This window comes from Triticum urartu, chromosome 4A (genome assembly GCF_056163025.1).
Source record: "Triticum urartu cultivar PI428250 chromosome 4A, HENAU_Tu73, whole genome shotgun sequence".
Classification (NCBI taxonomy): domain Eukaryota; kingdom Viridiplantae; phylum Streptophyta; class Magnoliopsida; order Poales; family Poaceae; genus Triticum; species Triticum urartu.
The window spans coordinates 131,472,657-131,499,246 of record NC_141876.1 but is presented as its reverse complement, the minus strand read 5'-3'; the positions used below and the strand labels follow the sequence as shown (position 1 = coordinate 131,499,246).

At 42.6% G+C, this 26,590-nt stretch overlaps 1 long non-coding RNA gene across 1 annotated transcript; it reads left to right on the top strand.

The window, feature by feature from the left end:
• The first annotated feature begins 466 nt into the window (after window positions 1–466).
• LOC147975114 (uncharacterized) lies at window positions 467–4,005 on the top strand. The gene is made up of 2 exons (XR_015600514.1): window positions 467–951; window positions 3,719–4,005. It is a non-coding gene; the product is annotated as an uncharacterized LOC147975114 (long non-coding RNA).
• Window positions 4,006–26,590: the final 22,585 nt, after the last annotated feature.

The window sequence follows — 26,590 nt, the reverse complement described above, 5'->3', positions numbered from 1 at the left end:
TGGAGGAGATTTGTAACACCTCGAGAATCTTGCTACAGTGATCTCCTCCTAATGGTGGCCATGTCATCGTGATTACTATGCAACTTGCCACTTGTCCAAAAATCAAAGTCAAATTTAAATTTAAATTGAAAGTCAAATATTAATTCCTCCTAAGTATCAAATGAAAATGTTCGAGTAATTCTATAAATCCCCTTGATCATGGTCATGTTGAAACCAACTTAATTTGGCTCACGAATAAATTATTAGTAAAATAATAAGTGGTCCTACTACAAATATTTTGGTCTTTTCAAATCAAATAAATGCTTATGAATTTCAAATTGACTTGAAACTTGGTTGGCCTTTCCAGAGTAATGACATATATTTATGTGTGAAGTTTCATCAATAGCAAGGATTGTTTGCCCACTCAAATAAATGCAAACAGTAGCTATTTAGTTGATAGAAAAAAGAGAACAAAAGCCTACCTAATATGTACTTGGCCCCTAGGTCTACTGGAAGGCCCAGCCCACATCCCCCACTTGTCTCCCTCCTCGCGCTACAGGAGACAGGCAGGGGATCGTGGAGGCCATCCCATGGTCGTGGCCACGTGCTGGGCATCCATGGCCTCCCCTCACCTACATAACTACGCCGACGCCCCCCTCGAAACCCTAGCACCACTTTCCCTTCCCCTCACTCGCCCCCATCTCCCTCTGCCCCGCTCACACCCGCCACCGTCCGCGACCCCCATGGCCGCACCGCTGTGAAGCTCGCGGACACAGTCGACCCGGACGCCTAGGAGCTTGACCATCGGCCTCGTCATCCCCGTCTACATCGTCCCCGCCTCTGGATCGAGGCCAAAACGCTGCCTCGCCGTCGCTAGCCTCCTGCATCTCCATCACGGGCGCCGCATCTCGCCGTTGACCTGCGCATCCTCGACCAGCCACGGCCGCCCCGAGCACGCCATCAAGCTCCGTGGTGAGCACCGTGTCGATTCCCCTGTTTTCCCCTGCCTCACGTTGCCGTAGTCCTCGTGCCCACCCATGGCCGCCATGGACGAAGATCGCCGCGGCCGGAGCCCGCGCCCAGGTCGCGCCCCGGCCTTCCGCTGTCCGCGCTCGGCCGCGCCCCGGCAACACCCGTTGCTGCCTTGGTGCTGCCCCGTGTCGTGCGCTGTCGCTCGACGTCTGCTGCTTTCTGTTGGCCCCTGGCTGCGACTGCTACTTGCTTTTGCCTGCTGCTATTGTCGTCGTCCCTGCCCACGCCCGCCTGAGCGGCTGCGCCGGGCCACGGCTGCTCCCGTATGTGCCTGCCGCTGCTGGCTTCGGCAGCGCCCGTGCGTGCACACCAGCCATGGCTGACCGCCCGTGCTAGTGTGTGCGTGCTATGCGTGTTGTGTGTGTGCGTTATGGGCGTGCGTGATGTGTGTGCGTATGAGTAGGTCCGGCCCTCTCTTTAGATTAGGGGCTAATCCCTTTTAACCTAATCCCATGTTAGTTTAATTTAATTACAGGTCTAGTTTAGTAGTACCAAATGACATGTGGGTCCCCTTTAATTAAGTTAAATAAATTGTTTTAGAATTTTAATAAAACACTAACGTGTGGGACCCCTGGGCCCATTGACCAGTCAACGGGTCAACGTTGACTGCTGACTGGGCAGTCAATAGGCCCACTGTCATCCTCTGGTGCGCTGCACCGAGTGCACCTAGCAATTTCCTGTTTATTTTCCAAATTAGTAATAACATTAAAAATTCAGAAAATTGTTCAGATCTTTAAAAATTAATATAAAATAATCCGTAACTCGGATGAAAATGTTTTCTACATGAAAGTTGCTCAGAACGATGAGACGAATCCGAATATGCGGTCCGTTTACCTGTCAGATGCCTCTAACTAGCTGAACATGGAACATTCCCCTTCCGGTCATCTGTCTGACACAAGTCCGGAACCGCGAAAACATTCCCGGTTGAATTCCCCCTTCACCTATATCGTATACCCCTGCGTTAGAACACCCTAGCTTTGCTTGTTGTCATGTCATGCATTTGTGTGCTTGTATTTACTGCTTCTTCCCCATCGTCTTTCCGGTAGACTTCGAGACTGACGCCGATGTTGCCCCTGTGTTTGACTACTCACCGACGACCCTTCTTTTGCAGCAAAGCTTCCAGTTAAGCAAACCCCCCTTGAGCATTCTGATATCGCCCATTTCTTTCCCTCTCATGCTTGCATTAGAACTGCTACTGCTTTCTGTATGATCCTACTCTAATGCATAGCCTGTTTTTGTTACCTGCTTTCATACCTTACCTGCTTATTCTAAATTGCTTAGTATAGGTTGGTTAGAGATCCATCAGTGACCCCCACCTTGTCCTTGTTGCCCCTGCTTCATCATCGAAGACCCGATCAATGGGATCGAAGACCAGGCCCCGACACCGCACATCACTTTCCCCTTTTGTTGCTCAACTCTACAGAGTTACCATCGAGTGCCGAGGGTGGAACCTCATACATCACTCCTGATGAGATCTCTGTAGTGTAGCTATCCGGTCGTGGTCATCGAGGGTGATTTCCTCCTTAACTACTTCCGATGCGGCTCTATCATGCAACCCCTCAAGTGTGAACCTTGAGGGTGGATCCTCTTACGTTCACCTTGATGATTACATCGAGTGGAATTCACCGGGGGTGATTCCTCGGGTTTTTCCCTTGGTGTTAGACACACAGTTACTATGGTTACTATGACTTTACACTGAACCATGTTACTAAAGATGGGTCGGCCCTGAGGGGTACCCGCGTGGGCTTAATAGCGAGTGATGTGGAGTCGGGTTGACCTGGAAGGTGCCCGCGAGATACTTACGAGGCGTGGCCGGGCATTCTTAGCCCTTGCCGCAAGTATTCGAGATGGGGCGACGGGGTCACATCTTTCGTGAGTCTTTGCTCGTGACCGCACGACCAACACACTAACGGTTTGGATATTTGATCCGAGGGGCCTCTGGCCTGATACCACTAACCATCACGTGGGCATTGTATGGGCGTTCTGCGTCGTATGCATCAACCGAAGCTTAATAGACGCCATGCGATTGAGTTGGACTGGTAAGCTCCTGCCTTTTTAAGGAGGTAGCGAGGTCTGCTCACCAGCCGCGCACGCAATGTGCAGGATTTCCCGGGGCGATGGCCCAAGAACCCTGGGGGCATAGGTTTAGTCCGGCGTGCTTGACCTCTCTATTAAGCCTAGGTCAGGTTGCGGCATATTGTTTGGCCGAGGCCAGGCATGACCCAGGAAAGTGTGTCCGGCCGAAGTAAATCGAGCGTGGTGGGTAAGTTGGTGCACCCTTGTAGGAAGAAAACATCTATCAATAGCCCGTCCTACGGTAACAGACACTTGGAGTTGTATCCTGATCGATACAACTAGAACTGGATACTTGAGGTGATAACTGGATAGTATGGCTCTTGGATTGCTTTCTCGCAGGGAGTCGAGAAAGGATCTCTGGCCGAGGTTGATAACACTACTACTACTTTACATTATGTTGGTCTGTACTCTTCTATATGCTGCAAGATGCTTGAAGATGCTAGTCTTTGATAGGCTAGGCTTTCCCCTTCTCTTCCGGCATTCTGCAGTTTAGTCCACAGATACAGCTCATTTCCTTTGATACAGATGCATACTTAGTTTAGATCTGATGTAAGTCTTGCGAGTACTTTGGATGAGTACTCACGGTTGCTTTGCTACCTCTTTTTCCCCTATACCCGATTGTTGCGACCAGATGACGGATCCCAGGAGCCAGACAACACCACCGACGATTACTACTACACCGAGGGTGCCTACTACTACGTGGAGACCGCCAACGACCAGGAGTAGTTAGGAGGCTCCCAGGCAGGAGGCCTTGCCTTTTAGATCGTTGTTGCTTTTGTGCTAGCCTTCTTAAGGCAGACTTGTTTAATTTATGTCTGTACTCAGATATTGTTGCTTCCGCTGACTCTTGTGTATTCGAGCTTATGTATTCGAGCCCTCGAGGCCCCTGGCTTGTAATATAAAACTTGTATTATTTAATTTGTGTCTAGAGTTGTGTTGTGATATCTTCCCGTGAGTCCCTGATCTGGACCGTACACATTTGCGTGTATGATTTGAAGGAAATATGCCCTAGAGGCAATAATAAAGTTATTATTTATTTCCTTATATATCATGATAAAAGTTTATTATTCATGCTAGAATTGTATTAAACCGGAAACATGATACATGTGTGAATACATAGACAAACAGAGTGTCACTAGTATGCCTCTACTAGACTAGCTTGTTAATCAAAGATGGTTATGTTTCCTAACCATGGACAAAGAGTTGTCATTTGATTAACAGGATCACATCATTAGTTGAATGATCTGATTGACATGACCCATTCCATTAGCTTAGCACCCGATCGTTTAGTATGTTGCTATTGCTTTCTTCATGACTTATACATGTTCCTATGACCATGAGATTATGCAACTCCCGTTTGCCAGAGGAACACTTTGTGTGCTACCAAACGTCACAACGTAACTAGGTGATTATAAAGGAGCTCTACAGGTGTCTCCAAAGGTACATGTTGGGTTGGCGTATTTCGAGACTAGGATTTGTCACTCCGATTGTCGGAGAGGTATCTCTGGGCCCTCTCGGTAATGCACATCACTTAAGCCTTGCAAGCATTGCAACTAATGAATTAGTTGCGGGATGATGTATTACAGAACGAGTAAAGAGACTTTCCGGTAACGAGATTGAACTAGGTATGGGATACCGACGATCGAATCTCGGGCAAGTAACATACCGATGACAAAGGGAACAACGTATGTTGTTATGCGGTCTGACGGATAAAAGATCTTCGTAGAATATGTAGGAGCCAATATGAGCATCCAGGTTCCGCTATTTGTTATTGACCGGAGACGTGTCTCGGTCATGTCTACATTGTTCTCGAACCCGTAGGGTCCGCACGCTTAAGGTTACGATGACAGTTATATTATGAGTTTATACATTTTGATGTACCGAAGGTTGTTCGGAGTCCCGGATGTGATCACGGACATGACGAGAAGTCTCGAAACGGTCGAGACATAAAGATTGATATATTGGAAGCCTATGTTTGGATATCGGAAGTGTTCCGGGTGAAATCGGGATTTTACCGGAGTACCGGGAGGTTACCGGAACCCCCCGGGAGCTATATGGGCCTAAGTGGGCCTTAGTGGAAAAGAGAAGGGGCAGCCCAAGATGGGCCACGCGCCCCTCCCCTCCCTTGGTCCGAATAGGACAAGGAGAGGGGGCCGGCCCCCCTCTCTGTTTTCCCCCCTCCGCGAATCCTATTCCAACTAGGATTGGGGGCGGGGGGATCCTACTCCCAGAGGGAGTAGGACTCCTCCTGGCGCACCTCTCCTAGGCCGGCCGCACCCCCCCTCCTTGAGCCTTTATATACGGAGGCAGGGGCACCCCAGAGAAACACAAGTTGATCCATGTGATCATATTCTTAGCCGTGTGCGGTGCCCCCTTCCACCATAGTCCTCGATAATATTGTAGCGGTACTTAGGCGAAGCCCTGCTGCAGTAGTTCATCAAGATCGTCACCACGCCGTCGTGCTGACGGAACTCTTCCCCGACACTTTGCTGGATCGGAGTCCGGGGATCGTCATCGAGCTGAACGTGTGCTAGAACTCGGAGGTGCTGTAGTTTCGGTGCTTGATCGGTCGGGCCGTGGAGACGTACGACTACATCAACCAAACGCTTCCGTTGTCGATCTACAAGGGTACGTAGATCATACTCTCCCCTCTCGTTGCTATGCATCACCATGATCTTGCGAGAGCGTAGGAATTTTTTTTGAAATTACTACGAAACCCAACAGTGGCATCCGAGCCTAGGTTTTATATGTTGATGTTATATGCACGAGTAGAACACAAGTGAGTTGTGGGCGATATAAGTCATACTGCTTACCAGCATGTCATACTTTGGTTCGGCGGTATTGTTGGACGAAGCGGCCCGGACCGACATTACGCGTACGCTTACGCGAGACTGGTTCTCCCGACGTGCTTTGCACATAGGTGGCTTGCGGGTGACAGTTTCTCCAACTTTAGTTGAACCGAGTGTGGCTACGCCCGGTCCTTGCGAAGGTTAAAACAGCACCAACTTGACAAACTATCGTTGTGGTTTTTGATGCGTAGGTAAGATTGGTTCTTGCTTAAGCCCGTAGCAGCCACGTAAAACATGCAACAACAAAGTAGAGGACGTCTAACTTGTTTTTGCAGGGCATGTTGTGATGTGATATGGTCAAGACATGATGCTAAATTTTATTGCATGAGATGATCATGTTTTGTAACCGAGTTATCGGCAACCGGCAGGAGCCATATGGTTGTCGCTTTATTGTATGCAATGCAATCGCGCTGTAATGCTTTACTTTATCACTAAGCGATAGCGATAGTCGTGGAAGCATAAAATTGGCGAGACGACAACGATGCTACGATGGAGATCAAGGTGTCGCGCCGGTGATGATGGTGATCATGACGGTGCTTCAAAGATGGAGATCACAAGCACAAGATGATGATGGCCATATCATATCACTTATATTGATTGCATGTGATGTTTATCTTTTATGCATCTTATCTTGCTTTGATTGATGGTAGCATTATAAGATGATCTCTCACTAAATTATCAAGAAGTGTTCTCCCTGAGTATGCACCGTTGCGAAAGTTCTTCGTGCTGAGACACTACGTGATGATCGGGTGTGATAGGCTCTACGTTCAAATGCAACTGGTGCAAAACAGTTGCACACGCGGAATACTCAGGTTATACTTGACGAGCCAAGCATATACAGATATGGTCTCGGAACACGGAGACCGAAAGGTCGAGCGTGAATCATATAGTGGATATGATCAACATAGTGATGTTCACCAATGAAACTACTCCATCTCACGTGATGATCGGACATGGTTTAGTTGATTTGGATCACGTAATCACTTAGAGGATTAGAGGGATATCTATCTAAGTGGGAGTTCTTTAAGTAATATGATTAATTGAACCTAAATTTATCATGAACTTAGTACCTGATAGTATCTTTCTTGTTTATGTATGATTGTAGATAAATGGCCCGTGCTGTTGTTCCGTTGAATTTTAATGCGTTCCTTGAGAAAGCAAAGTTGAAAGATGATGGTAGCAATTACACGGACTGGGTCCGTAACTTGAGGATTATCCTCATTGCTGCACAGAAGAATTACGTCCTGGAAGCACCGCTGGGTGCCAGGCCTGCTGCTGGAGCAACACCAGATGTTGTGAACGTCTGGCAAAGCAAAGCTGATGACTACTCGATAGTTCAGTGTGTCATGCTTTACGGCTTAGAACTGGGACTTCAACGACGTTTTGAACGTCATGGAGCATATGAGATGTTCCAGGAGTTGAAGTTAATATTTCAAGCAAATGCCCGGATTGAGAGATATGAAGTCTCCAATAAGTTCTATAGCTGCAAGATGGAGGAGAACAGTTCTGTCAGTGAGCATATACTCAAAATGTCTGGGTATAATAATCACTTGATTCAAATGGGAGTTAATCTTCCAGATGATTGTGTCATTGACAGAATTCTCCAATCACTGCCACCAATCTACAAGAGCTTCGTGATGAACTATAATATGCAAGGGATGAATAAGACTATTCCCGAGCTCTTTGCAATGCTGAAAGCTGCGGAGGTAGAAATCAAAAAGGAGCATCAAGTGTTGATGGTCAACAAGACCACTAGTTTCAAGAAAAAGGGCAAAGGGAAGAAGAAGGGGAACTTCAAGAAGAACAGCAAGCAAGTTGCTGCTCAAGAGAAGAAACCCAAGTCTGGACCTAAGCCTGAAACTGAGTGCTTCTACTGCAAGCAGACTGGTCACTGGAAGCGGAACTGCCCCAAGTATTTGGCGGATAAGAAGGATGGCAAGGTGAACAAAGGTATATGTGATATACATGTTATTGATGTGTACCATACTAATGCTCGCAGTAGTACCTGGGTATTTGATACTGGTTCTGTTGCTAATATTTGCAACTCGAAACAGGGACTACGGATTAAGCGAAGATTGGCTAAGGACGAGGTGACGATGCGCGTGGGAAACGGTTCCAAAGTCGATGTGATCGCAGTCGGCACGCTACCTCTACATCTACCTTCAGGATTAATATTAGACCTAAATAATTGTTATTTGGTGCCAGCGTTAAGCATGAACATTATATCTGGATCTTGTTTGATGCGAGACGGTTATTCATTTAAATCAGAGAATAATGGTTGTTCTATTTATATGAGTAATATCTTTTATGGTCATGCACCCTTGAAGAGTGGTCTATTCTTATTGAATCTCGATAGTAGTAACACACATATTCATAATGTTGAAACCAAAAGATGCAGAGTTGATAATGATAGTGCAACTTATTTGTGGCACTGCCGTTTAGGTCATATCGGTGTAAAGCGCATGAAGAAACTCCATACTGATGGACTTTTGGAACCACTTGATTATGAATCACTTGGTACTTGCGAACCGTGCCTCATGGGCAAGATGACTAAAACACCGTTCTCCGGTACTATGGAGAGAGCAACAGATTTGTTGGAAATCATACATACAGATGTATGTGGTCCGATGAATATTGAGGCTCGTGGCGGATATCATTATCTTCTCACCTTCACAGATGACTTAAGCAGATATGGGTATATCTACTTAATGAAACATAAGTCTGAGACATTTGAAAAGTTCAAAGAATTTCAGAGTGAAGTTGAAAATCATCGTAACAAGAAAATAAAGTTTCTACGATCTGATCGTGGAGGAGAATATTGGAGTTACGAGTTTGGTGTACATTTGAAACAATGCGGAATAGTTTCGCAACTCACGCCACCCGGAACACCACAGCGTAATGGTGTGTCCGAACGTCGTAATCGTACTTTACTAGATATGGTGCGATCTATGATGTCTCTTACTGATTTACCGCTATCGTTTTGGGGTTATGCTTTGGAGACGGCCGCATTCACGTTAAATAGGGCACCATCAAAATCCGTTGAGACGACGCCTTATGAACTATGGTTTGGCAAGAAACCAAAGTTGTCGTTTCTGAAAGTTTGGGGCTGCGATGCTTATGTGAAAAAGCTTCAACCTGATAAGCTCGAACCCAAATCGGAGAAATGTGTCTTCATAGGATATCCAAAGGAGACTATTGGATACACCTTCTATCACAGATCCGAAGGCAAGACTTTTGTTGCTAAGTTCGGAAACTTTCTAGAGAAGGAGTTTCTCTCGAAAGAAGTGAGTGGGAGGAAAGTAGAACTTGATGAGGTAACTGTACCTGCTCCCTTATTGGAAAGTAGTGCATCACAGAAAACTGTTTCTGTGACACCTACACCAATTAGTGAGGAAGCTAATGATAACGATCATGAAACTTCAGAACAAGATACTACTGAACCGCGTAGATCAACCAGAGTGAGATCCGCACCAGAGTGGTACGGTAATCCTGTTCTGGAAGTCATGCTACTAGATCATGATGAACCTACGAACTATGAAGAAGCGACGGTGAGCCCAGATTCCGCAAAATGGCTTGAAGCCATGAAATCTGAGATGGGATCCATGTATGAGAACAAAGTGTGGACTTTGGTTGACTTGCCCAATGATCGGCAAGCAATTGAGAATAAATGGATCTTCAAGAAGAAGACTGACGCCGACGGTAATATTACTGTCTACAAAGCTCGACTTGTCGCAAAAGGGTTTCGGCAAGTTCAAGGGATTGACTACGATGAGACCTTCTCACCCGTAGCGATGCTGAAGTCTGTCCGAATAATGTTAGCAATTGCCGCATTTTATGATTATGAAATTTGGCAGATGGATGTCAAAACTGCATTCCTGAATGGATTTCTGGAAGAAGAGTTGTATATGATGCAACTAGAGGGTTTTGTCGATCCAAAGGGAGCTAACAAAGTGTGCAAGCTCCAGCGATCCATTTATGGACTGGTGCAAGCCTCTCGGAGTTGGAATAAACGCTTTGATAGTGTGATCAAAGCATTTGGTTTTATACAGACTTTTGGAGAAGCCTGTATTTACAAGAAAGTGAGTGGGAGCTCTGTAGCATTTCTGATATTATATGTGGATGACATATTACTGATCGGAAATGATATAGAATTTCTGGATAGCATAAAGGGATACTTGAATAAAAGTTTTTCAATGAAAGACCTCGGTGAAGCTGCTTACATATTAGGCATAAAGATCTATAGAGATAGATCAAGACGCTTAATTGGACTTTCACAAAGCACATACCTTGACAAGATTTTGAAGAAGTTCAAAATGGATCAAGCAAAGAAAGGGTTCTTGCCTGTGTTACAAGGTGTGAACTTGAGTCGGACTCAATGCCCGACCACTGCAGAAGATAGAGAGAAGATGAAAGATGTTCCCTATGCTTCAGCCATAGGCTCTATCATGTATGCAATGCTGTGTACCAGACCTGATGTGTGCCTTGCTATAAGTCTAGCAGGGAGGTACCAAAGTAATCCAGGAGTGGATCACTGGACAGCGGTCAAGAACATCCTGAAGTACCTGAAAAGGACTAAGGATATGTTTCTCGTATATGGAGGTGACAAAGAGCTCATCATAAACGGTTACGTTGATGCAAGCTTTGACACTGATCCGGACGATTCTAAATCGCAAACCGGATACGTATTTACATTAAACGGTGGAGCTGTCAGTTGGTGCAGTTCTAAACAAAGCGTCGTGGCGGGATCTACGTGTGAAGCGGAATACATAGCTGCTTCGGAAGCAGCAAATGAAGGAGTCTGGATGAAGGAGTTCATATCCGATCTAGGTGTCGTACCTAGTGCATCGGGTCCAATGAAAATCTTTTGTGACAATACTGGTGCAATTGCCTTGGCGAAGGAATCCAGATTTCACAAGAGAACCAAGCACATCAAGAGACACTTCAATTCCATCCGGGATCTAGTCCAGGTGGGAGACATAGAGATTTGCAAGATACATACGGATCTGAATGTTGCAGACCCGTTGACTAAGCCTCTTCCACGAGCAAAACATGATCAGCACCAAGGCTCCATGGGTGTTAGAATCATAACTGTGTAATCTAGATTATTGACTCTAGTGCAAGTGGGAGACTGAAGGAAATATGCCCTTGAGGCAATAATAAAGTTATTATTTATTTCCTTATATATCATGATAAAAGTTTATTATTCATGCTAGAATTGTATTAAACCGGAAACATGATACATGTGTGAATACATAGACAAACAGAGTGTCACTAGTATGCCTCTACTAGACTAGCTTGTTAATCAAAGATGGTTATGTTTCCTAACCATGGACAAAGAGTTGTCATTTGATTAACAGGATCACATCATTAGTTGAATGATCTGATTGACATGACCCATTCCATTAGCTTAGCACCCGATCGTTTAGTATGTTGCTATTGCTTTCTTCATGACTTATACATGTTCCTATGACTATGAGATTATGCAACTCCCGTTTGCCAGAGGAACACTTTGTGTGCTACCAAACGTCACAACGTAACTAGGTGATTATAAAGGAGCTCTACAGGTGTCTCCCAAGGTACATGTTGGGTTGGCGTATTTCGAGATTAGGATTTGTCACTCCGATTGTCGGAGAGGTATCTCTGGGCCCTCTCGGTAATGCACATCACTTAAGCCTTGCAAGCATTGCAACTAATGAATTAGTTGCGGGATGATGTATTACAGAACGAGTAAAGAGACTTTCCGGTAACGAGATTGAACTAGGTATGGGATACCGACGATCGAATCTCGTGCAAGTAACATACCGATGACAAAGGGAACAATGTATGTTGTTATGCGGTCTGACCGATAAAAGATCTTCGTAGAATATGTAGGAGCCAATATGAGCATCCAGGTTCCGCTATTGGTTATTGACCGGAGACGTGTCTCAGTCATGTCTACATTGTTCTCGAACCCGTAGGGTCCGCACGCTTAAGGTTACGATGACAGTTATATTATGAGTTTATACATTTTGATGTACGAAAGGTTGTTCGGAGTCCCGGATGTGATCACGGACATGACGAGAAGTCTCGAAATGGTCGAGACATAAATATTGATATATTGGAAGCCTATGTTTGGATATCGGAAGTGTTCCGGGTGAAATCGGGATTTTACCGGAGTACCGGGAGGTTACCGGAACCCCCCGGGAGCTATATGGGCCTAAGTGGACCTTAGTGGAAAAGAGAAGGGGCAGCCCAAGATGGGCCGCGCGCCCCTCCCCTCCCTTGGTCCGAATAGGACAAGGAGAGGGGGCCGGCCCCCCTCTCTCTTTTCCCCCCTCCGTGAATCCTATTCCAACTAGGATTGGGGGGGGGGGGGAATCCTACTCCCAGAGGGAGTAGGACTCCTCCTGGCGCGCCTCTCCTAGGCCGGCCGCACCCCCCCTTGAGCCTTTATATACGGAGGCAGGGGCACCCCAGAGAAACACAAGTTGATCCACGTGATCATATTCTTAGCCGTGTGCGGTGCCCCCTTCCACCATAGTCCTCGATGATATTGTAGCGGTGCTTAGGCGAAGCCCTGCTGCAGTAGTTCATCAAGATCGCCACCACGCCGTCGTGCTGACAGAACTCTTCCCCGACACTTTGCTGGATCGGAGTCTGGGGATCGTCATCGAGCTGAACGTGTGCTAGAACTCGGAGGTGCCGTAGTTTCGGTGCTTGATCGGTCGGGCCGTGGAGACGTACGACTACATCAACCAAACGCTTCCGTTGTCGATCTACAAGGGTACGTAGATCATACTCTCCCCTCTCATTGCTATGCATCACCATGATCTTGCGTGAGCGTAGGAATTTTTTTGAAATTACTACGAAACCCAACATGATTAGCGTACGATTGAATCGGGGGTGTCACACTCTCTTTCTCTATTCGCCTCTTTTTGCCTGTTTCTTGTTTGCTTGTGTGTCGGATTGCTTGCTTGTCACGATGGCTCAAGATAATACCAAATTGTGTGACTTTACCAATACCAATAACAATGATTTTATTAGCACTCCGATTGCTCCTCTTACCGATGCTGAATCTTGTGAAATAAATGTTGCTTTGCTGAATCTTGTCATGAAAGATCCATTTTCCGGCCTTCCTAGTGAAGATGCCGCTACCCATATAAACAACTTTGTTGATCTGTGTGATATGCAAAAGAAGAAAGATGTGGACAATCATATTATTAAATTGAAGTTATTTCCTTTTTCGCTTAGAGATCGTGCTAAAGTTTGGTTTTCGTCTTTGCCTAAAAATAGTATTGATTCGTGGAATAAGTGTAAAGATGCTTTTATCTCTAAGTATTTTCCTCCCGCTAAGATCATCTCTCTAAGAAACGAGATTATGAATTTTAAGCAACTTTATCATCAACATGTTGCACAAGTTTGGGAGAGGATGAAATTAATGATATGTAATTGCCCTACACATGGTTTGAATTTGTGGATGATTATACAAAAAATTTATGCCGGATTGAATTTTGCTTCTAGAAATATTTTAGATTCGGCCGCGGGAGGCACTTTTATGGAAATCACTTTAGGAGAAGCTACTAAACTCCTAGATAATATTATGGTTAATTATTCTCAATGGCACACTGAAAGATCTACTAATAAGAAAGTGCATGTGATAAAAGAAATTAATGTTTTGAGTGGTAAGATGGATGAACTTATGAAATTATTTGCTAATAAAAGTGTTTCTTCTGATCCTAATGATATGCCTTTGTCTACTTTGATTGAGCATAATAATGAATCTTTGGATGTGAGTTTTGTTGGTAGGAATAATTTTGGTAACAACGCGTATAGAGGAAACTTTAATCCTAGGCCGTATCCTAGTAATTCCTCTAATAATTATGGTAATGCCTACAACAATTCTTATGGAAATTTTAATAAGATACCATCTGATTTTGAACCTAATATTAAAGAATTTATTACCTCGCAAAAGAATTTCAATGCTTTGATTGAAGAAAAATTGCTTAAGATTGATGAGTTGGCTAGGAACGTTGATAGAATTTCTCTTGATGTTGATTCTTTGAAACTTAGATCTATTCCTCCTAAGCATGATATCAATGAGTGTCTCCAAGCCATGAGAATTTCCATTGATGAGTGCAAAGAAAGAACTGCTAGGATGCGTGCTAAGAAAGATTGCTTTATAAAAGCGTGTTCTTCTAGTTTCCATGATTATAAAGATGAAGATCTAAAAGTTATTGATGCGTCCCCTATTAAATCTTTGTTTTGCAATATGAATCTTGATAGTGATGGGACTAAATATGATCCACCTTTACCTAGAAGACGTTCCAAAAATTCGGAGTCTTTAGATCTTGATGCTAAAATTGTTAAAAGTGGGATTGAAGAAGTCAAAACTTTAAATATTAATGAACCCACTATTTTGTATTTCAAGGAATTTAATTATGATAATTTCTCTTTGATAGATTGTATTTCCTTGTTGCAATCTGTGCTAAATTATCCTCATGCTTATAGTCAAAATAAAGCCTTTACCAAACATATCGTTGATGCTTTGATGCAATCTTATGGAAAAAAACTTGATTTGGAAGTTTCTATCCTTAGAAAACTTTATGATGTGTGGGAACCTACTATTAAAATTAAGATTAAAGATCATGAATGCTATGCTTTGTGTAATTTTGGTTCTAGTGTTTCCACGATTCCAAAGACTTTGTGTGATTTGCTAGGTTTCCGTGATTTTGATGATTGCTCTTTAAACTTACACCTTGCGGATTCCACTATTAAGAAACCTATGGAAGAATTAATGATGTTCTTATTTTTGCAAATTGGAATTATGTGCCCATGGATTTTATTGTTCTTGAAATAGATTTCAATCCATCAAGTCCTATTATTCTTGGTAGACCTTTCCTTAGAACGATTGGTGCAATTATTGATATGAAGGAAGGGAATATTAGATTCCAATTTCCGTTAAGGAAAGAAACGAAACACTTCCCTAGAAATAAAATTAAATTACCTTATGAATCTATTATGAGAGCCACTTATGGATTGCCTTCCAAAGATGGCAATACCTAGATCTATCCTTGCTTTCATGCCTAGCTAGGGGCATTAAACGATAGCGCTTGTTGGGAGGCAACCGAATTTTATTTTTATTCCTTAATTTTTGCTCCTTTTTAGTAATAAGTAATTTATCTAGCCTCTGTTTTGGTTGTGTTTTTTTGTGCTTAATTAGTGGTTGTGCCAAGTAGAACCGTTGGGAAGACTTGGGGAAAGTCTTTTTAATCTTCCTGTAAAAAACAGAAACTTTAGCGCTCACGAGAACTGCTGCAATTTTTATTTGGAAAGATCTATTTAGTTAATTATTTTTGCAGATGATTAATAGATAAATTACTCACGTCCATAAATTTATTTTAGAATTTTTGGGGTTCCAGATCTTGCGTTAGCTGCAGATTACTACAGACTGTTCTGTTTTTGACAGATTCTGTTTTCCGTGTGTTGTTTGCTTATTTTGATGAATCTATGGCGAATAAAATAGTTTATAAACCATAGAGAAGTTGTAACACAGTATGTTTAACACCAATATAAATAAATAATGATTTCATTACAGTACCTTGAAGTGGTGTTTTGTTTTCTTTCGCTAACGGAGCTCATGAGATTTTCTACTTTAAGTTTTGTGTTGTGAAGTTTTCAAGTTTTGGGTAAAAGATTTGATGGATTATGGAACAAGGAGTGGAAAGAGCCTAAGCTTGGGGATGCCCATGGCACCCCAAGATAATCTAAGGACACCTAAAAGCCAAAGCTTGGGGATGCCCCGGAAGGCATCCCCTCTTTCGTCTACTTCTATCGGTAACTTTACTTGGAGCTATATTTTTATTTACCACATGATATGTGTTTTGCTTGGAGCGTCTTGTATTATTTGAGTCTTTGTTTGTTAGTTCTCCACAATCATCCTTGCTTCACACACCTTTTTGAGAGAGACACACATGATTCGGAAATTGTTAGAATACTCTACGTGCTTCACTTATATCTTTTGAGTTATATAGTTTTTGCTCTAGTGCTTCACTTATATCTTTTAGAGCACGATGGTGGATTTGTTTTATAGAAACTTTTGTTCTCTCATGCTTCACTTAGATTATTTTGAGAGTCCTACAAAACAGCATGGTAATTTTCTTTAATCATTTTAGGCATTCAAGATTAATAAAAAATATTCTTATGAGTGTGTTGAATACTATGAGAAGTTTGAAACTTGATAATTGTTTTGAGATATGGAGATGGTGATATTAGAATCGTGCTAGTTGAGTAGTTGTGAATTTGAGAAATGCTTGTGTTGAATTTTGTGATTCCCGTAGCATGCACGTATGGTGAACCGTTATGCTAAGAAGTCAGAGCATGATGTATTTATGGATTGTCCTCCTTATGAGTGGCGGTCGGGGATGAGCGATGGTCTTTTCCTACCAATCTATCCCCCTAGGAGCATGTGCGTAGTACTTTGCTTCGATAACTAATAGATTTTTGCAATAAGTATGTGAGTTCTTGATGACTAATGTTGAGTCCATGGATTATACACACTCTCACCCTTCCACCATTGCTAGCCTCTCTAATACCGCACACCTTTCGCCTTATCATACACCCACCATATACCTTCCTCAAAACAGCCACCATACCTACCTATCATGGCATTTCCATAGCCATTCCGAGATATATTGCCATGCAACTTTCCACCGTTCCGTTTACTATGACACGCTCCATCATTGTCATATTGCTTCGCATGATCATGTAGTTGACATTTTAGTTGTGGTAAAGCCACCGTTCATAATTCTTTCATATAAATCACTCATGCATCATTGCTATCCCGGTATACCGCCGGAGGCATTCATATAGAGTCATACTTTGTTCTAGTATCGAGTTGTAATCATTGAGTTATAAATAAATAGAAGTGTGATGATCATCATTCATAGAGTATTGTCCCAATAAAAAAAGAAAAAAAAGAGAAAGGCCAAAAAAAGAAGGCCCAAAAAAGAATAAATAAATAAATAAAAAGGGGCAATACTACTATCCTTTTTTCCACACTTGTGCTTCAAAGTAGCACCATGATCTTCATGATAGAGAGTCTCCTATGCTATCACTTTCATATACTAGTGGGAATTTTTCATTATAGGACTTGGCTTGTATATTCCAACGACGGGCTTCCTCAAAATGCCCTAGGTCTTCATGAGCAAGCAAGTTGGATGCACACCCACTTAGTTCTTTTTGTTGAGCTTTCATATACTTATAGCTCTAGTGCATCCGTTGCATGGCAATCCCTACTCACTCACATTGATATCTATTAATGGCCATCTCCATACCCCGTTGATACGCCTAGTTGATGTGAGACTATCTTCTCCCTTTTTGTCTTCTCCACAACCACCATTCTATTCCACATATAGTGCTATGTCCATGGCTCACACTCATGTATTGCGTGAAGATTGAAAAAGTTTGAGAACACCAAAAGTATGAAACAATTGCTTGGCTTGTCATCGGGGTTGTGCATGATTTAAATACTTTGTGTGGTGAAGATGGAGCATAGCCAGACTATATGATTTTATAGGGATAACTTTCTTTGGCCATGTTATTTTGAAGAGACATAATTGCTTAGTTAGTATGCTCGAAGTATTATTATTTCTATCTCAATATCGAACTTTTGTCTTCAATCTTTCAGATCTGAATATTCATACCACAATTAAGAGAATTACATTGAAATTATGCCAAGTAGCATTCCACATCAAAAATTCTGTTTTTATCATTTACCTACTCGAGTACGAGCAGGAATTAAGCTTGGGGATGCTTGATACGTCTCCAATGTATCTATAATTTTTGATTGTTCCATGCTATATTATATCCTATTTTGGACATTATTGGGCTTTATTATACACTTTTATATTATTTTTGGGACTAACCTATTAACCAGAGGCCCAGCCTAGAATTGTTGTTTTTTTGCCTATTTTAGGGTTTTGCAGAAAAAGAATATCAAATGGATTCCAAATGGAATGAAACCTTCGGGAACGTGATTTTTGGAATGAACATGATCCAGAGGACTTGGACCCTACGTCAAGCAATCAACCAGGAAGGCACGAGGTAGGGGGGCACGCCTACCCCCCTCAGGCGCACCCTCCACCCTCGTGCGTCCCACGTTGCACCACTGACGTACTCCTTCCTCCTATATATAACTACGTACCCCCAAACTACCAGATACCGAGCCAAAACCCTAATTCCACCGCCGTAACTTTCTGTATCCACGAGATCCCATCTTGGGGCCTTTTCTGGAGCTCCGCTGGAGGGGTCATTGATCACGGAGGGCTTCTACATCAACACCATAGCCCCGCCGATGAAGTGTGAGTAGTTCACTTTAGACCTACGGGTAAATAGTTATTAGCTAGATGGCTTCTTCTCTCTTTTTGGATCTCAATACAAAGTTCTCCCCCTCTCTTCTGGAGATCTATTCGATGTAATCTTCTTTTGCGGTGTGTTTGTTGAGATCGATGAATTGTGGGTTTATGATCAAGTTTATCTATGAACAATATTTGAATCTTCTCTGAATTGTTTTATGTATGATTGGTTATCTTTGCAAGTCTCTTCGAATTATCAGTTTGGTTTGGCCTACTAGATTGATCTTTCTTGCAATGGGAGAAGTGCTTAGCTTTGGGTTCAATCTTGCGGTGTCCTTTCCTAGTGATAGTAAGGGCAGCAAGGCATGTATTGTATTGTTGCCATCGAGGATAACAAGATGGGGTTTATATCCTATTGCATGAGTTTATCCCTCTAGATCATGTCATCTTGCTTAAAGCGTTACTCTGTTCTCTTGAACTTAATACTGTAGATGCATGCTGGACAGCGGTCGATGTGTGGAGTAATAGTAGTAGATGCAGGCAGGAGTCGGTCTACTTGTCTCGGACGTGATGCCTATATACATGATCATACCTAGATATTCTCATAACTATGCTCAATTCTGTCAATTGCTCAACAGTAATTTGTTCACCCACCGTAATACTTATGCTCTCGAGAGAAACCTCTAGTGAAACCTATGGCCCCGGGGTCTATTTTCCATCATATTAATCTTCTAATATTTAGTTATTTCCTTTGCCATTTATTTTACTTGCATCTTTATTTCTCTTTATCATAAAAATACCAAAAATATTATCTTATCATATCTATCAGATCTCACTCTCGTAGGTGACCGTGAAGGGATTGACAACCCCTTTATCGCATTGGTTGCGAGGAGTTTATTTGTTTGTGTAGGTGCGACGGACTCGTGCGTGGCCTCCTGCTGGATTGATACCTTGGTTCTCAAAAACTGAGGGAAATACTTACGCTGCTCTGCTGCATCACCCTTTCATCTTCAAGGGAAAACCAACGCAGTGCTCAAGAGGTAGCACTACTCTAACTAATTGGTCCCTCTTTCAATATGTATACAGATTGAGATGCAGAGTCGTCTGAATCGGTGTTAAAGCTTGCATCGACGTAACCCTTTACGACGAACTCTTTATCACCTCCATAACCGAGAAACATTTCCTTAGTCCTGTTAGGTAACTAAGGATAATTTTGACCGTTGTCTAGTGATCTACTCCTGGATCACTATTGTACCCCCTTGCCAAACTCATGGCAAGGTACACAATAGGTCTGGTACACAACATGGCATACTTTATAGAACCTATGGTTGAGGCATAGGGAATGACTTTCATTCTCTCTCTATCTTCTATTGTGGTTGGATTTTGAGTCTTACTCAACTTCACACACCTTGCAACACAGGTAAGAACCCTTTCTTTGACTGATCCATTTTGAACTTCTTCAAAATCTTGTCAAGGTATATGCTTTGTGAAAGTCCTATTAAGTGTCTCGATCTATCCCTATAGATCTTGATGCCCAATATATAAGTAGCTTCCACTACTGTAGGATGGTCCAAACGCGACACTACGATCAGAGACCCTTCGACGAAACTGTGTGCGATGCCATAATCGCAAACGGTGGTGTAAAAGAACCGTCAAAAAGGTGCAAAACGTTTGCAATGGGAGCTATCAAACACGGTTCAGATTTTAGTTGTGTGTGCGATGTAGGGCATACGGTTCAGCTCAATGAATTGTTTGCGATGAGGAGGAACAAAAGAAACGGATAACCTGATGAAGGCGTGTGCGATATAGAGCATACGGTTCACTCGGATGAACTGTTTGTGATTAGGCAACACAAAAGAAACGGTCAGCCAGATTAAGGTGTGTGTGATACGCAGCAAACAGGTCCGTAATCAGAAATGTGTGCGAAGACCAATAATAACACAGACGATTGCTGCTAATAAGCTGTGCGATTTGCTCTGTCTACAGTAGAATAACATGTATACATATATGTATATAACTGAAATAAACATCCAATTACATAAGTGACTATACAGATCATTCACACACACCTCAATAAACAATTGCGTGCATTCTAAAGTAGGAGAAACGATCGTCTAGTCATCTACTTCTTGTGACGCTCCCGCCACTGCTATGTGCCTCGATCCCTCGTCTGGGTCAGGAAGAAGACAGTTCCTCATGTCATCGATCCGCGTGTACATCTCATAGCTTGTGTAAGCGTCCATGGCCGCGTACTTGACATGTTGTTCATCCAGTCTCTTATGCCACACACTGTGCTAGGCGTTCCTGTCCTTATTGCTCTCGTTCTCCATCTTCATTTAGTAGGGGTCGATGATGGCCGAGGCGAGGTCAACCAGGGGTTGGGCGGCGCCCCAGGCCGACCTCACCTTCAGCTCGGAGGACCACTCAGCCATCACCGCGGGCTCGGTCGCGCCCAATGCTCTGCACACCCACCATCTGCAACATGGATGTGACCAAGACCCTCATCGACGGTGGAGCCAGCCTCAACGTGCTCTTTGTAGAAGCTTTCGGGTTGCTTCATGTACCATACGGTCGTCTCCGCCCCACCAAGCCTTTCTCTGGAGTCGGCGTCGGCTCCACCAGCCCCTGGGGAAAATACGCCTCCCGGTTACCTTTGGTACCCGCGACAACTACCGCACCGAGCTGATCGACAACGACATCGCTCACACCGGGCTGATCCAGAGAAATGCGTGTTCGGCGTCCCTTCGAGCAAGCTGCTGGGTTTCCTCGTGTTGCACAGAGGGATCGAGGCAAACCCGGAGAAGGTCAAGGCGATAGAGGACATGAGCCCACCCCATACTCTGAAGGAAATGCAGAAGCTCGCAGGCTGCGTGACCTCATTGGGGCGCTTCATCTCCAAGCTGGGAGAACGCGCCCTGCCATTCTTTAAGCTGATGAAGAAGAAGGGCCCGTTCGAGTGGACCCCAGAGGCCAACCTGGCGTTTCAAGACCTCAAGAAATATTTGACCAGCCCTCCGGTGATGGTCACGCCTCGACCCCTCGAGCCCTTGGTGCTCTACCTGGATGCCACGCCCCACTCAGCCAGCGCGGCGTTGGTGGCTGTCCGGGAGGAGCGCCAGGCCAAGGATGCGCCGCATAATGCCGCACCTTCAGCCGGGGCGGTGCGGCACCGAGATGGCGCCACTAAAGCCACGACGACGCCCGTGGACGATCAGACCCCACAAGATGGTGTCTCCAGGCCTGCGGAGGCCATGGTGGGCAACCGAGCTCCTGAGGTCCCCCTGCCTCGGGAGGTGATACGTCTCCAATGTATCTATAATTTTTTATTGTTCCATGCTATATTATATTCTGTTTTGGACATTATTGGGATTTATTATACACTTTTATATTATTTTTGGGACTAACCTATTAACCGGAGGCCTAGCCCAGAAATGCTATTTTTTGCCTATTCTAGGGTTTCGCAAAAAAAGAACATCAAACGGAGTCCAAATGGAATGAAACCTTCGGGAATGTGATTTTCGGAACGAACATGATCCAGAGGACTTGGACCCTACGTCAAGCAATCAACGAGGAAGGCACGAGGTAGGGGGGCACGCCTACCCCCCTAGGCGTGCCCTCCACCCTCGTGGGCCCCCTGTTGCTCCACCGACGTACTCCTTCCTCCTATATATACCTATGTACCCCCAAACTACCAGATACGGAGCCAAAACCCTAATTCCACCGCCGTAACTTTCTGTATCCACGAGATCCCATCTTGGGGCCTTTTCCGGAGCTCTGCTGGAGGGGGCATCGATCACGGAGGGCTACTACATCAACACCATTGCCCCTCCGATGAAGTGTGAGTAGTTTACTTCAGACCTACGGGTCCATAATTATTAGCTAGATGGCTTCTTCTCTCTTTTTGGATCTCAATACAAAGTTCTCCCCTCTCTTGTGGAGATCTATTCGATGTAATCTTAATTTGCGGTGTGTTTGTTGAGACCGATGAATTGTGGGTTTATGATCAAGTTTATCTATGAACAATATTTGAATCTTCTCTGAATTGTTTTATGTATGATTGGTTATCTTTGCAAGTCTCTTCGAATTATCAGTTTGGTTTGGCCTACTAGATTGATCTTTCTTGCAATGGGAGAAGTGCTTAGCTTTGGGTTCAATCTTGCGGTGTCCTTTCCCAGTGACAGTAGGGGCAGCAGGGCACGTATTGTATTGTTGCCATCGAGGATAACAAGATGGGGTTTATATCATATTGCATGAGTTTATCCCTCTACATCATGTCATCTTGCTTAAAGCGTTACTCTGTTCTCTTGAACTTAATACTGTAGATGCATGCTGAATAGCGGTCGATGTGTGGAGTAATAGTAGTAGATGCAGGCAGGAGTCGGTCTACTTGTCCCAGACGTGATGCCTATATACATGATCATACCTAGATATTCTCATAACTATGCTCAATTCTGTCAATTGCTCAACAGTAATGTGTTCACCCACCATAAATACTTATGCTCTTGAGAGAAACCACTAGTGAAACCTATGGCCCCCGGGTCTATCTTCCATCATATTAATCTTCCAATACTTAGTTATTTCCTTTGTCATTTATTTTACTTGCATCTTTTATTTCTCTTTATCATAAAAATACCAAAAATATTATCCTATCATATCTATCAGATCTCACTCTCGTAAGTGACCGTGTAGGGATTGACAACCCCTTATCGCATTGGTTGCGAGGATTTATTTGTTTTTGTAGGTGCGAGGGACTTGTGCGCGACCTCCTACTGGATTGATACCTTGGTTCTCAAAAACTGAGGGAAATACTTACGCTACTTTGTTGCATCACCCTTTCCTCTTAAAGGGAAAACCAATGCAGTGCTCAAGAGGTAGCAAGAAGGATTTCTGGCGCCGTTGCCGGGGAGGTTCGCGCAAGACAAGTCAAGATTTTAATCCCGACAACGAGTCACTTGTGGCGCCGTTGCAAGTCAAGACATACCAAGTACCCATCACAAACCCTTATCTCCCGCATTACATTATTTTCCATTTGCCTCTCGTTTTTCTCTCCCCCACTTCACCCTTGCCGTTTTATTCTCCACTCTCTGCATCCTCCCTCTCTTTCTCTATTAGCCTCTTTTTGCCCGTTTCTTGTTTGCTTGTGTTTTGGATTGCTTGCTTGTCACGATGGCTCAAGATAATACTACATTGTGTGACTTCACCAATACCAACAACAATGATTTCCTTAGCACTCCGATTGCTCCTCTTACCGATACTGAATCTTGTGAAATCAATGATGCTTTGTTGAATCTTGTCATGAAAGATCAATCCGGGCCTTCCTAGTGAAGATGCCGCTACCCATCTGAATAACTTTGTTGATTTATGTGATATGCAAAATAAGAAAGATGTGGATAATGATACTGTTAAATTGAAGCTATTTCCTTTTTCGCTTAGAGATCGTGCTAAAGCTTGGTTTTCGTCTTTGCCTAAAAATAGTATTGCTTCGTGGAATAAGTGCAAAGATGCTTTTATCTCTAAGTATTTTCCTCCCGCTAAGATCATCTCTTAGAAATGATATTATGAATTTTAAGAAACTTGATCATGAACATGTTGCACAAGCTTGGTAGAGGATGAAATTAATGATACATAATTGCCCTACACATGGTTTGAATTTGTGGATGATTATACATAATTTTTATGCCGGATTGAATTTTGCTTCTAGAAATCTTTTAGATTCGGCCGCAGGAGGCACTTTTATGGAAATCACTTTAGGAGAAGCTACTAAACTCCTAGATAATATTATGGTTAATTATTCTCAATAGCACACTGAAAGATCTACTAATAAGAAAGTGCATGCAGTAGAAGAAATTAATGTTTTGAGTGGAAAGATGGATGAACTTATGAAATTATTTGCTAATAAAAGTGTTTCTTCTGATCCTAATGATATGCCTTTGTCTACTTTGATTGAGAATAATAATGAATCTATGGATGTGAATTTTGTTGGTAGGAATAATTTTGGTAACAACGCGTATAGAGGAAACTTTAATCCAAGGCCGTATCCTAGTAATTCCTCTAATAATTATGGCAATTCCTACAACAATTCTTATGGAAATTATAATAAGATTCCCTCTAATTTTGAATCTAATATTAAAGAATTTATTACTTCACAAAAGAATTTCAATGCTTTGATTGAAGAAAAATTGCTTAAGATTGATGAGTTGGCTAGGAACGTTGAAAGAATTTCTCTTGATATTGATTCTTTGAAACTTAGATCTATTCTACCCAAGCATGATATCAATGAGTCTCTCAAAGCCACGAGAATTTCCATTGATGAGTGCAAACAAAGAACCGCTAGGATGCGTGCTAAGAAAGATTGCTTTATAAAAGCGTGTTCTTCTAGTTTCCATGATAATAAAGATGAAGATCTAAAAGTTATTGATGTGTCCCCAATTAAATATTTGTTTTGAAATATGAATCTTGATAATGATGGGACTGAATATGATCCACCTTTACCTAGACGGCATTCCAAAACTTCGGAGTATTTAGATCTTCATGCTAAATTTGTTAAAAGTGGGATTGAAGAAGTCAAAACTTTAAATATTAATGAACCCACTATTTTGGATTTCAAGGAATTTAATTATGATAATTGCTCTTTGATAGATTGTATTTCCTTATTGCAATCCGTGCTAAATTCTCCTCATGCTTAGAGTCAAAATAAAGCTTTTACTAAACATATCGTTGATGCTTTGATGCTATCTTATGAAGAAAGACTTGAGTTGGAAGTTTCTATCCCTAGAAAACTTTACGATGAGTGGAAACCTACTATTAAAATTAAAATCTAAGATCATGAATGCTATGCTTTGTGTGATTTCGGTGCTAGTGTTTCCACGATTCCAAAGACTTTGTGTGATTTGCTAGGTTTCCGTGATTTTGATGATTGCTCTTTAAAATTGCACCTTGCGGATTCCACTATTAAGAAACCTATGGGAAGAATTAATGATGTTCTTATTGTTGCAAATAGGAATTATGTTCCCGTAGATTTTATTGTTCTTGACATAGATTGCAATCCTTCATGTCCTATTATTCTTGGTAGACCTTTCCTTAGAACGATTGGTGCAATTATTGATATGAAGGAAGGGAATATTAGATTCAAATTTCCATTAAGGAAAGGCATGGAACACTTCCCTAGAAATAAAATTAAATTACCTTATGAATCTATTATGAGATCCACTTATGGATTGCCTACCAAAGATGGCAATACCTAGATCTATCCTTGCTTTTATGCCTAGTTAGGGGCGTTAAACGATAGCGCTTGTTGGGAGGCAACCCAATTTTATTTTTATTCCTTGATTTTTGATCATGTTTAGTAATAAATAAATAATTTATCTATCCTCTGTTTTGGTTGTGTTTTTTGTGTTAAATTAGTGTTTGTGCCAAGTAGAACCGTTGGGAAGACTTGGGGAAAGTCTTTTTAATCTTGCTGTAAAAAACAGAAAATTTAGCGCTCACGAGAATTGTTGAAATTTTTATTTGGAAAGTTATATTTAGTTAATTCTTTTTGTAGATGATTAATAGATAAATTCCTCACGTCCAGAAATTTATTTTAGAATTTTTGGGGTTCCAGATCATGCGTTAGCTACAGATTACTACAGACTGTTCTTTTTTTGACAGAATCTGGTTTTCGTGTGTTGTTTGCTTATTTTGATGAATCTATGGCTAGTAAAATAGTTTATAAACCATAGGGAGGTTAGAATACAGTAGGTTTAAGACCAATATAAATAAATAATTATTTCATTACAGTACCTTGAAGTGGCGTTTTGTTTTCTTTCGCTAACGGAGCTCACAAGATTTTCTACTTTAAGTTTTATGTTGTGAAGTTTTCAAGTTTTGGGTAAAAGATTTGATGGATTATGGAACAAGGAGTGGAAAGAGTCTAAGATTGGGATTCCCATGGCACCCCAAGATACTCTAAGGACACCTAAAAGCCAAAGCTTGGGGATGCCCCGAAAGGCATCCCCTCTTTCATCTACTTCTATTGGTAACTTTACTTGGAGCTATATTTTTATTTACCACATGATATGTGTTTTTCTTGGAGCGTCTTGTATTATTTGAGTCTTTATTTGTTAGTTTTCCACAATCATCCTTGCTCTACAAACCTTTTTAGAGAGAGAGACACATGATTCGGAAATTGTTAGAATACTCTATGTGTTTCACTTATATCTTTTGAGTTATATAGTTTTTGCTCTAGCGCTTCACTTATACCTTTTAGAGCACGTCGGTGGATTTGTTTTATAGAAACTATTGTTCTCTCATGCTTCACTTAGATTATTTTGAGAGTCCTAC